This window comes from Lynx rufus, unplaced genomic scaffold, assembly GCF_022079265.1.
Source record: "Lynx rufus isolate CCGP_SWC_20201006 ecotype Redwood Valley unplaced genomic scaffold, mLynRuf1.p SCAF_8, whole genome shotgun sequence".
Lineage (NCBI taxonomy): Eukaryota > Metazoa > Chordata > Mammalia > Carnivora > Felidae > Lynx > Lynx rufus.
Genome location: NW_025814896.1, coordinates 25,076,567 through 25,090,870, shown reverse-complemented (window position 1 = coordinate 25,090,870; position 14,304 = coordinate 25,076,567). Strand labels below are relative to the sequence as shown.

General features: G+C 42.3%; 1 protein-coding gene across 7 annotated transcripts in view; it reads left to right on the top strand.

Annotated features, from left to right (window-relative positions):
• The window catches only part of RALY (RALY heterogeneous nuclear ribonucleoprotein), a 93,958-nt gene that overhangs the window by 32,056 nt on the left and 47,598 nt on the right, over positions 1-14,304 (top strand). For 6 of the 7 annotated variants that reach the window (XR_006960372.1, XR_006960371.1, XR_006960375.1 and 3 more), the window contains exon 2: positions 6,801-6,865. The exons of the other annotated variant lie outside the window; for it this stretch is intronic. The gene's annotated coding sequence lies outside the window, so the exon portion shown is untranslated. The remainder of the gene's footprint in view (positions 1-6,800; positions 6,866-14,304) is intronic. 7 annotated transcript variants of the gene reach the window in all.

Below are 14,304 nucleotides of genomic sequence, written 5' to 3'. Positions count from 1 at the left end.
AGTATTTGAGTTCAGCCCAGGATGGACCTGTCATGGCTTCTTGACTGTTTGATACAGTCCTGGAACATCTTGTCCTTTAGGGTGTGGTATCTAGTTGGGAAATCATCCCTCTTTCCTTCCTTACTATAACAACTGGCTGAGAGCTCCTTGGGAAGGCCTGGTAAGCCAAGTCCTACAAGTCTGGAACTTGATGGTACACTTGCATTCCACCCCTGCCCATCATTTCCCCAGGCATCTGAAACCAGCAGTTGCTTCATCAAGTATAAAATGGGAGAATTTGGTCCATTTCCTAAAACTGTATTATTGGTACCTATATGGGGGCGGGGAGGGGGTTCTCCTTATTTTTGAGCAGGAGAAAATGCAAGGTACATGGTAGAAAGAACACAGTCTTTGGAGTCAGACCTTGGTTTCAGTAAGTTCTGTTTTCTAGCTGTGTGGTATTAGACAAGTTATTTCTCTGAGGCTCAGTTTCCTCCTTTAAGATAGGGATGGATAATTCTACTAACCTCAAAAGGTTATTGGAAATAAATGAAAATAATTACGGTTTTGGGCATAGGACATGATACATACATAATAGGTAATGGCAAATGTGCATTTTTTTCTCCTGGGTCTTTTTATTGCTTCTGATTTGTCCTTTTGTGGTACTTAAGTGGAATAATAATAACTATCCTTGAGTCACTTTTGCCAGGCTCTGAGCTGTGGGCTTTCCCAAGCTCTCACTTATTTCTCCTAATACCACATTTATGAAGCAGGAACTATTTTTAACAAATATAGGAAACTGAGGCACAGAAGGTCAGGACCTTGCCTAAGGTCACAAAGCTAGTAAGAGACAGAGCTAGGATTCAAACCCAGGTGTCTGATTCTAGAGCCTGAGCTCTTCACCACTGATCATTATTGATCATTACTACTTTTACTTTTCCTGAGTAATACGTTACTTCTAGTGGTTCTTATTTTCTCTCTACTTGGACTTACGGGGATTTGCGTGCATGTGGTCCATGAGCTTTTCTTAGTCTTTTTTTTTTTTTAATATATATATTTTTAATGTTTATTCATTTTTGAGAGATAGTGCAAGTGGGGGAGGGGCAGAGAGAGAGAGGGAGACACAGAATCTGAAGCAGGCTCCAGGCTCTGAGTTGTCAGCACGGAGCCTGACATGGGGCTCAAACTCTTGAACTGTGAGATCATGACCTGAGCTGAAGTCAGATGCCTAACCAACTGAGCCACCCACGTGCCCCAGGTTTTCTTAGCCTTGGTTGGTGCCTCATTTGATGGAAGTATAGACAATGACCCTGTTTGCTCCAGTTCTTCCTAATTTTTCCACTCAGAGCAGATCCCTTCAACTGAAGGGTGGTACAGCCCTCTTTTCTTTCTTAAGAGACCATCCCCTCATTCCTTCTTTACCATTTACATAAAACCAAGTAAATTTACAGTTAAAGTGTTCTTGCCAATCTTTCTGATCCCTCTGAAGATCCTTCAGAAGAGCAGATGCTGTCTCCCTCTTACAGACATGGAAACTAAGGTCCAGGAAGGTGAAATGACTTGTCCAAGGTCACACAGTGAATTAGAGGTAGAGCTGGAACTAGCTGTTATGTTTTCTGCCTTTCTCTACTAACAATATAGTAAGGAGAGGTGGTGTGTATAATTTGCAGATCAGACCTAAAGAAGGTTAAGCTTTATTAGGACCCAGATCAAATGAGTTCTGAAGGGACCCTGCCTCCATCATCCACATCTTCACCTTAGTTCTTTCATACATATTTGAGGAACACAGCAGAAAGGGAGAATCACTTTCCCCTTAGGGTTCAACAAAGCTTTCATGACAGTTTGCTGTGGGGAAGCATTCAGAGGCTGCAGTGTCTCCTCATCCATAAGGAAGGTTGGATTCCCAGGGCTTACTAGCCTGGAATGACCCTTGTGAAGGAGCAGAGGAATGTCAGAACCTGTATGTCTTCTGACTTCTGCAGGTTTTAGCTTAAGCCAGGTGAGGGTTGGGCTGGAGCAGGATAGTGGTAAAAACTGAGGATAGGAGCCCTGAGGAATTTCATTTTACCCCCCCTGCTGGTAGATTTTGTCAGGGGGTTTGGACAAGCAATTTGAAATTTATAAAGAGGAATTCCTACTACTCCTTTAAAAAAAAAAATCCTTGGTTTTGGCACCAAAAAAGAAACCTTTCCCAAAGTCTAGGCCTTGGACATTTCAGTTGTGGCTGAGACATTACCTTCCTTTTTATCTTCTTCCTTCTCTCCTTTCACCCCTTTCTTCTCCCTCCTTTTTCTCCTATCCAGTCAGCTTCCCATTTCTTTCCTCACCTCTCCTTTAACTCCTGAAAACAAGAATGGGGAAAGGGTACATTCAGACAACAGATTAGTAGATAGGTGGTAATATAGATACTGGGGCTACAAGTCATAACTTGGAGCTTGACATTTTGGACATTACTTCTGGACCTCAGAACAGTGGTTGATGGAACAGGTGCTTATTCATTTATTTGCTTATGTACAGTGTCTTCTAAGTATAACCTGCCAGGCTCTGTTTCAGATACTTGGGCTATTCCAGTTAATAAGACCCTAAACCTGCCAATAAAATTATAGTCTTATGGGTAAGACATAGCAACAGTAAACCTCCTCCCCTACTCCCTCATTCAAATCATTGAATTTTAAGGTGGGAAGAGCTTTAGAGTTTTTTTGGTATTCCAGACCATGAAGTAAGTAAACATACAGGCTTTGGAATAAAGTAAAGCAGACCTGGGTTCAAATTCTAGCTCTGCTACTTACTAGCTGTTTGACCTTGAATGGCACACTTAGCCTTGCCCATGTTCATTTACCTTAGGTATAAAATGGACCTGCCATCACCTCTTCACATTATGAGGGTTAACTGCACAACACCTAGCTCAGTGTCTGGTGCATAGTAGTAGCATGTGTTTTTCTGTCATTCTGCATCAATGCCTGGCTTAAGTCCTTGCTCCTTTGAAACTTCTAGGGCCATCTCCTGTCAGCCTAGTTTCTTTCTCCATTTTTATAACACATGGAGCACTCTTTGAACTGTTGGATCCTACCTAATATTATTAGTCGTCCTTTACAGGAAGTTCACAGAGTCCCACCCTGGAATGCAAGGAGGATAAGAACTGTTCTCATCCATCCCTGTGTCTTCTATAACCCTAACTTAGAGCTGTGATCATGACCAACCAGGCCCAGGAAGTAGTTTTTTGACTGATTGGCTAAGAAGGCTTCTATAAATAAACTTCCGAGTGTTTCGCAGTGAAAAAAAGAGCTATTGAAGACCTGGCCCAAAGTCTCCCATCCTAACTCTTCTCCCACTCCCCTTCTGTTACCACATTGATTCTCACAAAATCCCTGTCCTGTAATCAGGATGGGGATTGTATCTCCATTTTGTAGAAATCTGAGGCTCAGATTAGAACCCAGGTCCTTTGTTAGGTGATAGATCCAGAGTAAGGTAAGAGTAGCAGGAATGAGAACAGAAATCTTAACTGACTAGGTCTTCATTCTCTGGAAACAGCAGGAATCTTTACAAGGAAGAAGGAACAGAAGAGTTGGTTTTGAGGCCTTACCTGATGATGAGGCCAGAGTGAGGTCTAGTCACAGTTACAGATGATTTGAGAATATGACAGAGTGGTGAGAAAGGGTTCAGAATAACTTCATAGATTTGCTAGGCCTTGAAGATTAAGAAGGATATGAATATGTACAAAATTTCAAGTGAGATAACAGCATGGACAAAAGGATGAGAGCTGGAAAGCCCATAATAGAGGTAAGACAGATGATGACTAGATGAAGGCATACCTAGAGAGCAAAGCTTAGGTGATTGGTAGCTATGATATTTTTTCCTCTTTTTTTCTTAACTTTTTTTGAGCAGGAAAGTGGCCTTGGGAGCATTAGTCTGGCAGTGTAGGCCCAGTAGTTAGAGCACGGAGGGGTAGGAGATTAGTGAAAGAGAGACTGGGGAAGACACTACTGTAACAGTCCTTGTAATGTCAATAATTTTTAAGAAATATTCCAGCATTGCAGGCAAGAGATAGATCCTGAACCAAGAGGAGGTTGACACAGTAGGGAATAAAGAAGAACAGTTTAGATGTAGAGCTCTTAGCATGACAACAAAAAAACCATGAGGATTTGGCAATTGAGGGAATGGGGCATAAGGAAAGGAGAGGTTGGAGAGCATTAACATTTGGAGTCTCAGTACTTGGGAGAATGGTTATGTCATTTGCTGAACTGCAGAGGCTGGGAACAAGGAGATGAGTTCAGTTTATCAACATGTTGAATTCGAGGTGCTAATAGTTTATTCCCCTTACTGCCCACCTCCTAGTGCCTCTGCCTTTGTCCTTTGATGTGGGCCTACAGAGATCCTTCGGTTCCATGTATTTCCTGCTTTGTTTCCAGGCCTGGAACCCCCGGGGGATCCCTCCACTCATGTCTTGGAGCAACTGTTTCTCCCTGTCTGAAATAAGATAGTGCATGTAAGATGCTTAGCCTGGTACCTACTCTTTCAAAGTGTGCATTAAATGTTAGTGGCTATTAAATGGCTGTTGTTGTGGTTGTCATCATAGCTTTGTGATCACAGTAGCTAGAGATTTAGAGAAACGTCTGGAACCACCTGGCTAAAGGACAGTCATTTAGCTGGTATTAAGAAGTCTGGACTGCAAGTAAATGGAGAGGATTTCAGGCTGGGTGTAAATGAGGGCTCTGAGCCATATCAGCTAGGACTAGGGTATGTGTATGTTTCCTGTCTTTTTCTTCTGTTTTTGAGAAGTTTGTATAATGTGGTGAAGAGGGCAGGGCAAGCCCCAGAGGTTGGACTTCCTGAGTTCAGGTCTCAACTCTACCTTCCTCCTCTTCCTCCTCCTCCTCTTCTTTCTTTCTTTCTTTCTTTCTTTCTTTCTTTCTTTCTTTCTTTCTTTCTTTCTTCTTCAGGTCTCAATTCTACCTTCCTCCTCCTCCTCCTCCTCCTCCTCTTCTTTCTTCCTTCCTTCCTTCCTTCCTTCCTTCCTTCCTTCCTTCCTTCCTTCTTCAGGTCTCAACTCTACCTTCCTCCTCCTCTTCTTTCTTTCTTTCTTTTTTCTTTCTTTCTTTCTTTCTTTCTTTCTTTCTTTCTTTCTTTCTTTCTTTTTTTCTTCTTCTTTTTTTAAAGTTTATTTATTTATTTTGAAAGAGAGCATGAGTGGAGGAGGGGCAGAGAGAGTCCCAAGCAGGCTGTGTACTGTCATTGCGGAACCTGACGTGGGGCTCAAGCCCACATACTGTGAGATCATGTCCTGAGCTGAAATCAAGAGTCAGACACTTAACCGACTGAGCCACCTCATTGCCCCTCAGCTCACTGCCCCTTCTGTTAGCTGTGTAACTTGGGCAAATTTACTTCTCCGTGCCTCAGTTTCCCCAGAAGTAAAATGGGGAAATAACAGCAATCTTCTGAGATTGTTGAAAATCCTTTATTTGTATTAATCTTTACAACAGTGCTTGACATGTGCTACTGTTCTTCACAACCCTAGAATCCCCTCTGTTCCACATTCCAGGTAAATATACTCTTTCTTCCCACCCAACAGAGGAAGGGATGAGTAGAGGCCTGAAGCCAGTTGTAGAGTGCTTGAAAGTTTGTCCCAGCTGGGATCCAGGTTATCTAAGCCTGGAGGAACCTGGCCCAAGATGGAGGCAGAGAGTTGTCCAGATGACCTGAATTCATTTCCAGTTCCTTTTTTTTCTTTTTTTTTTTTTAAGATTTTATTTATTTTTATTTACTATTTATTTATTTATTTATTGGGAGCATAAGTTGGGGAGGGGCAGAAAGAGAGGGAAAGAGAAAAATCCCAAGAAGGCTCTGCACTGACTTGGGGCTTGATCTCATGAACTGAACCGTGAGATCATGACCTGACCTGAAATCAACGAGTTGGGTGCTTAACTGACTGAGCCACCCAGGTGCTCACATTGATTTATTTATTTTTAAAGATTTTATTTTTATGTAATCTCTATACTCCCAATGTAGGGCTTGAATTTACAACCCTGAGATCAAGAGTTGCATGCTCTACCGACTGAACCAGCCAGGCACCCCTCCATTCCCAGTTCTGCCACTGATTTACTTTGACCTTGGGCAAGTCATTTAACCTCTGAACCACAGTTTTCTCATATATAAAATAGGGATCATAATTAATTCCTCCATATATACTTAATATCTCATTCTTTCCCTCACTACATTCTAGCTATATTGACTTTCTTGTTCCTTTAAGCATAACAAGCTTATTCTTGCCTATTATTGCTGCAGGGTCTTTGCACTTGGTATTCTTCCTCTCTGAAACAGTCTTCCCTCAGACCTTTGCAGATCTTACTCCCTCACTTCATTCAGGTCTTTTTTTTTTTTTTTTTTTTTTTTTTTAATTCTGAGAGAGCATGAGCGGGGGAGGGGCAGAGAGAGAGGGACACACAGAATCCGAAGCAGGCTTCAGGCTCTGAGCTGTCAGCACAGAGCATGATGTGGGGCTCAAACTCACAAACTGTGGGATCATGACCTGAGCTGAAGTCGGACACTTAACATACTGAGCCACCCAGGTGCCCCCATTCAGGTCTCTTTCTGGTGGTCACCCTTTGGAGGTTTCCCTGACTATTCTCACTCCTTGTCATTTTTTCCTCCCTTACTCTGGTTTATTTTTCCTTATAGCACTTAGCATGACCTAAAATAATGTATCATCAACCTATCTTTTGCAAAGATATAAGACGTGTGAGAGCAGGATCTTGGAATGCCTGCACTGACCTAAGTTCATCCCTATTCTGAGCAGGACCCTGACTGACTTCTCTCTTTTTTAGGTGAGCCCTATTCCCAAAGGCAGCTGGTGCTGACCCTGTAACCCAAAAGAGGAAATTGAAGGCTGGTGAGTGAGAGTCTTTGGCAACTCTGGGCAAGCTTGGGCCAAGATATAGGGTAACTAGTTTGGGGCTTATTTTTACCTTTAGTACAGGTAACTTATAGGCAGTTGATTATTCTCCTACTCCATGTTTGAGATATTGGCATAGGCAGTTTCCTGTGCTGGGAGGAGAATTGAACTTGGCTCTCTTGGAATTGCCATAAGATGGTTTGGGATCATTTACCATGAATAACGCAAAGCAGGCTCAATTCTTTTTGGCTTCTGCCAGCTTTGTGTTGGGGGTTATCCTGAACCTGGCAGCTAAACTCATTCTCCTATAAGCTCTCTTAACATGACCTTGTAGCCCTTAGAAACTTTCCTGATTTCAGTCTTGACTGGCCTACCAAGCCCATAGGTCAGCTTCAGAAACTAGTTTTATCAGTCCTGGAAAATGTGATTATAAGTGGTGAGGATGGAATGAAAGAGTTGGGGCTGTGTGAAGGGGAAATCAGGGGAAACTTAAAGGAAAAACCAAAGATGCTGAGACAGGAAGGGAAATCAACACATTAAGAACCAGTTGTGTTATGGGTCTCATTTAATCTAGACAAAATTTATGGATGAGGGAATTGAGGCTCTGATAGCTGAAATAAGTTGCCTGGAGTTCACATTTGGGAATCCATAAAGCTGATGTTAGAACCTGGTCAGTGTAAACACCATTGTTCTCCTTGACTTGGCAGACTTTCCTTGGGCTGTTAATCTCCCTGGAATCCTGATTTTTCTTATAAAGTTAAAAAAAGACCTCCTTAGGGATTCAGGAAGGAGATCCAGTTATTTGAGGGGCCCAGCAGGGAAGGCAGGAGTTTGGGGTTCCTTCTGAGGCAATGGCGTTTCTAGTGAGGGGCCCAGGAGACTAAAAGTTGGAAAGAATCTTCATGCAGTTAAAGGCCCAGGCGCCAGCCATATGATTATAAGGGGGAGAAAATACCTATAACACATAATTGTAAACACTGGGATCAGCACAGATAGGGACCTGGAGAGCTGGGTTGGAGTTGGGAAACCTGGTTTTTTTCCTCTTCTCTCTCAACATCTGCCCTTGGACAATCTCTACTTCTGTATTTGTAAAATTGGACTGCTTCCCTGCACCCCCACATGTCTCTTGTGTGTACACCAACCCTGCAGGATGTCGTAGAGAATCAAATGAGAAATGCAAGTTGGAAAGCTTTGTAAATTGTAAAGCAGCATGACCGAAATGAGAGAAAGTGAGAATAAAGCACTATAAGTATCTCTGGCACCTCAGTCCCTGACCTGTTTGCTACCCCACTCCCCAAAGGAAAAAGGGAAGGTTTTCCTTTGGAGATTTGTGCTGTAAATCTTCTCCCATACCCTTCTCTTCCTCTCCTTCTTGTGCAGGTTCTGCCTGAAACTCAATCTTTCCACAAAGGAAGGGATTCCAAGGCACACAGACAAAGCCAGGCAGCATCGGCAGCATGATTTGCAGCATGGGGGCTACAGAATGCAGGTTTAAATGCGCTCACACATCCTGGCTCTGATATTAAAGCACTTTTCAAGAGCCAATCCCCAGCATGTGTCTGCCCTCACTGACTAATTCCACTTAGATGTTGCCTTGTTTCCTACTGTCTTGTCAGAAGAGGAAGGCTATTCCTATTTTGGCCCTAAGATCTTTGTCCATCCCCACCTCTCACCCTCCAACTAGTGAAAAATGAACTTATGCTAGAGCCTCATAATCTTATCAGAGGCTTTGCTCATCCAGTTTTCCCCACCATCTCTCTCATGCCTGTGGTCAGTGATACAGGCCACTCTCTTCACATTCTGTAACAATGGACATTTTGTTCTCTGTTCTGTTTGCTGGAGGGTGCACAGAGAGGTCTGTCCCCAACCTGGTGCTTTTGGAATCCATATTAGCCAACCTTCTGTCCTATTCTGAATCTTCAGGCTCTTGATGGCACCTCTTTTTGTCTGGTTAACCTAAGTTCTGTAACTTCTTGTTTTCCCATGGCCTGGTGCTAAGCTTGGACCTTACTCTTACACCAACTGCCTTGTGAAGAATTCCATTATTGATTGTTTCAAACTATGAATGATTCCACGTGATAAAGTGTCTAGCTTATTTATCTAATGTACTCAAGTTTCTATTAAAAACAGGTTTCAACTAAAAAAACAAGGAAGCAAAGCATTGTCATCCTTAAGCCCTTATACAGCACTAATTTACTCCTATTTTTATGTGTTGTTGTAACAGGTTTAGTAATCTGGTTTCTAAACTCCCGTAAGATTCAAAGCGGCATATCAAAAAGGGGGGAAGAGCTGCTATATTAACAGCTAGAGGAGAGAGCTGAAAGGTAAGGATAAAAGAAGAATGATCAGAAAGAGAAGTTAAAATGAGTATGGAGGCCATTTAGTTTAGGGGCAGCAGTCCTACAGACATCTATGTACTTCAGTGAAGTGGAGCTAGGTAATTTTTAAGGTAGTTCTAGGTCCTCTTAAAGGCCAGGGGTATCAGAAAATGTTAAATTATAATGTCTACTATATTATCAGATGCTGTACTGAATCCTCTACATAAGTTGATTTCATTTTCATAGCAGCTTGGGAGGTAGGTGGTGATATTCTCATTTTAGAAATTACTGAGGCCTAGAGACAGACAGTGATTGGAAGAGCTAAGCTTAGAACCCAGAAGAACCCAGCTCCAGACAACCAAATTTTTTTCTATTATCCTATATTGGCTTTTCCCTGTGACCTAAAACCCTGGTCTTTCTCAGCCTCTTGAGCCAGTGATTTCTTCCTGCTCCCCTTTTATTCACTCTCCTTTATAAAACTTTATTTTTAAAGATATTCATTCATCCAGTGAGTATTGAGTGTCAACCATGTGGCAGGCACAGTTTTAAAATATAGCAGTGAAGAAAATAGTTTTCTCTCTTATAGTTTACATTCTAGTGGAGGAAAATAAACAAATGAATATGTATGAAGACAAAGCAGGGTAAGGGAATGGAGTGGGACTTCATGATGAAAAAAAGGCCTCTCTTGAGAAAAAGGCCTCTTGAGAAAATAAAATCTCTGCAGAAATATACAGGAACTGTAGTAGTGAGCTATGCTTAATATCTTGGGGAATAACATTCCAGGCATAGAGTACAGCAAGTTCAGAGACCCTAAAACAGGGAGCATGCTTACTGCGTTTGAGGAGCAAAAGGGAGCCAAGTGGCTAGAGGTGAAGTGACCAAGAGGGAGAGTGGAGTATGGAGAAGTCATAAGGGTAGACAGGGACCCAGATCATACAGGGCTTTATTCTGAGTGAAATAGGAAGCCATTGGAGTGTTTTGAGTAGGGGAAAGATATAGTCTGACATTCATTAAAAACCTGATTGCACCAGTTGAGACCTCCAGCACAATGTTGAATAGAATTGGTGAGAGCAGACACTCTTACCTTGTTCCCAATTTTAGGGGAGAAATTGTTTAGTCTTTCACTGTTAAGTGTAGTATTAGCTATAAAGTTTTTTTGTTGATGCTATATATTAGCTATAGATGATGTTTATCAGGCCAAGTGAGCTTCCTTCCATTACTAATTTACTGAGAGGTTTTTTACCATGGATGGATGTTGGATTTTATAGATTGTGTGTTTTTTTGTTCTTTATTCTACTAACATGGCACACTACATCAATTGATTTTTGGCCATCAAACTAACCTTGTATTCCAGAGTAAATCCCACTTGGTCAGAGTATATGATCCTTCTTTCTTTCTTTTCTTTTCTTTCTTTTCTTTTCTTTCTTTCTTTCTTTCTTTCTTTCTTTCTGTCTTTCTGTCTTTCTGTCTTTCTGTCTTTCTTTCTGTCTTTCTTTCTGTCTTTCTTTCTGTCTTTCTGTCTTGTCTTTCTTTCTCCCCCCCACCCCCATCCTCAGAGTGTATGATCCTATTTAGATGGTGTTGGATTTGGATTGCAGTGTTTTTTTTAAAGTTTATTTATTTTGAGAGAGAGCAAGTGGGGGAGGGATAGAGAGAGAGAGAGAGAGAGAGAGGGAGAATGGGACTACCAAGCAGGCTTCACGCTGTCAGTGTAGAGCCTCATGGGGGGGCTGGAACTAATGAACTATGAGATCATGATCTGAGCCGAGATTGGACACTTAACTGACTGAGCCACCCAGGTGCCCCTTACATTGCTATTTTGTTGAAGATTTTGTGTCTATATTCATAAGGATTATTTACTTTTTGAGTGTGTTACAGAATTTGCCAGGGAGGCCAGTGTGGGCCTGGGCTTTTCTCTGTTGGAAGATTTTTTTTTTTTTTTTTTTTAATTTTTTTTTTTCAACGTTTATTTATTTTTGGGACAGAGAGAGACAGAGCATGAACAGGGGAGGGGCAGAGAGAGAGGGAGACACAGAATCGGAAACAGGCTCCAGGCTCCGAGCCATCAGCCCAGAGCCCGACACGGGGCTCGAACTCACGGACCGCGAGATCGTGACCTGGCCGAAGTCGGCCGCTCAACCGACTGCGCCACCCAGGCGCCCCTCTGTTGGAAGATTTTTAATTACTGATTTAATGTGTGTATGTGTGTGTGTGTGTGTGTGTGTTGTTGTTGTTGTTGTTGTTGTTGTGGGCCGACTCAGATTTTCTGTTTCTGTTTGGGTCACTTTTGATAATTTGTGCCTTTCTTGGAATGTTTTCATTCCATCTAAATTGACTAGTTTCTTGGTTTAAAGTTGTTCATAGGATTCCTTTATAATTCTTTTAACTTCTGTAAGATCAGTCATGATAACCCTTTTTAAATTCCTGGTTTTGGCAATTTATATCTTCTCTTTTCTTGGTCAGTCTTGTTAAAGGTTTACCAATTTTGTTAATCTTTTCAAAGAAGCAACTTTGGTTGCATTGTTTTTCTATTCCATTGATTTCTTCCTATAATCTTTATTACTTCCTGACTAGCTTTCTTAGGGGTAGTTTGCTCTTCTTTTTCTAGTTTCTTAAGACTTAAGTTATTTAAAATAAAAAATTTTTAAGTTTATTTATTTTGAGAGAGCATGCTAGCGAGCACATGCAAGTGGAGGAGGAGCAGAGAGAGAAGAGAGAGAGTCGCAAGCAGACTTTGCACTGTCAGTATGGAGCCTGATGCAGGGCTGGAACCCAGGAATTGTGAGATCATGACCAGAGCTGAAAGAATCAGATGCTCAACCAACTGAGCCACCCAGGCACCCCTGACTTAGGTTATCTTTTAAAGGCACTTTGCAGTTCCTAAGAGTCATCTTCAGACTTGACTGATGTGTGGGCTGTCACTGTGCTCCTGATGTAGTCTTTTCAGAAGTATCTGGAGCTTCACAGAAGGCCTAACTCAGAAACAGTGGAGTAGGCAAGTTGTCCACATTGTATGTGTTATCAACTGGGAGGGGGCAGGGCTAGACCCATAATGCTGGGCAGCCTTGATCCTGCCTATCTTAAGTCAGGATTTGGGTGAGGCCTGAGCCTCATGTAGAATATCGGGGTGATGCAACAGGAAGTCAGGTGATACATGGAAAGCCAGAGCTCCCCAGGCTTCTGAGGAGATTTTGCCTGATACAGAGCTGGAGGAGATAACTGCCCACTTCACAGATTTTAGAGGCTTCAAGATGGCTTTTGAGACCTTGCAGAATACCTCTGTTGCCTGATAATGATGAGATTCTAAGCAGAAATTTAATTCTATTAAAGAAATATGGCTTAAATGTAGATCTCTTAGGTAACATTGAGGCGTAAGAGCTCTGAGGAATACCTGGGCTTGTTGGTTACTTATTTGTGGCCTCTAGTTCCCACATCTGTGAACAAGGAATAACAGCTTCTACCTATCCAACTGTGTAAGGCACATTTCAAGTAAGTGCTGTATAAAACTGTTAAATACTGTACAAAATGTAAGGGACTATTAACGTTAGTAATTATGGTGATAGGGACCAGGGACAGAGTCTGAGAAGGTCCAGGGTCGGTAGCAGTGCATTCTTATCCTTCAAGGTGTGGGATGAATGTCTGACCTAAGTGGGCTTTTGGCTTAGTAAGGCAGGAGGTTTCTTATCTGCCAGGGTAATCATCACATGGCTCCTAGAGAATTCTGTGGAGAACATCTGAGGGAGGCTACCAGGGCAGCTCATATAAGAAGCAGCTGTCCCTGTTTTTTTTCCCCCATCCAGGAATTTTGCCCACATTTTATTACTTTGGTTCTAGAAACAGCTGGCTTTCTCAAGGGTTGCTGTCACAGGAAAGCAATAAGGTCCAGCTCACTTAGGGGGAAGGAATAGTATGTAAAAGGGCTCTGGGCTGTATTGGGCCCTGTGTCTCCCTCCTTCCTTCCCCAGTTTTCATTAAAACCAGAGGGTCTTTCTGTCCCACTGGAGCAGCAGGCCAGACAGAAGAGGGACTGATAGGTCCTTTAGGTCAGATCAGCTAGAGGGCAGTTCTAAGGATGTTGGCTGTGGCAGAGAGGCAGGGTCCTAAGCCTGAGCATAAGGCCAAGAGATCAAAAATCCAAGATGTGAAACTGGGAAACAATAGATGAGGAAACCGAGGTCTATCAGGAGCTGTGGTGCTAGACCCCTAAGATGAGTAGGACATAAGTTGAGGTGACTTAGGATTTAATGAGACAGATACAGAAAAATAATGAAACTATCCTACAAAAGCTTAAATTGCTTATTTTGAATTATCTGTCATTTTGTATTGTCTGAATTTCCACTCTTTTCCCACCCTCTTTGCCTCCCCCTGCCCTATTAGGATAATCTGTCAAGAGTTATTGCACTAAGTGCATAGGGCAAGAGACAAAAGTTACCTGCAGTATAACTGGTCTTTGGAAGTTTAATTACACCCTTCCTGTGTACCTCTGAGCTGTAGTTTCCTCATCTGCAAAATGGGAACAAAAATTGGGATGGTTATTGGGATGCTAATAGGAGATTATGAAGAAAAAAAAAAGTGCCTGGCCTGGATTGGTGTTCAGTCACTAGTGATTGAAATAAATTCTGATACCATGTGTTCAGTGTCAGATTATAATAGAAGGTGAATATTGCGACCCAGGCTCTTAACTCTGTTTTACTAACTCAGCCTTGGAAAAGCATTTAGTATGTCTCAGCCTCAGTTTCTTCTGCTCTGAAAAGAAGGAATGAGATAGAAAGTTGACCTATAATTGCTGATGTCCCTTCTAGTTCGGTGCCTCTAAAGGCACATTGATCTGTGGTTCAAAGGCATCAAAGAGCCAGGAGGAAACAAAAAGTCAAGAGGGGGTCAAAGAAGCCTTCGAGTCAGTCCTGCCCGGGGCTGCAGCAAGGACAGTTACAATGAAAGCCATTATCTACAATGAGCAGATGTTGGAAGTGTCTGGGAGTCTGCTGCAAGGGCAGGGACCAGCATGTCACCCAGCATTTGGAAAAGAAATATCAAAGAGTGAATCAGAATGGCCCAGAAGGTTGGAGACAGTAGATGCCAAGTATGAGAGAGACCATGAGACATAGGACCCCAATT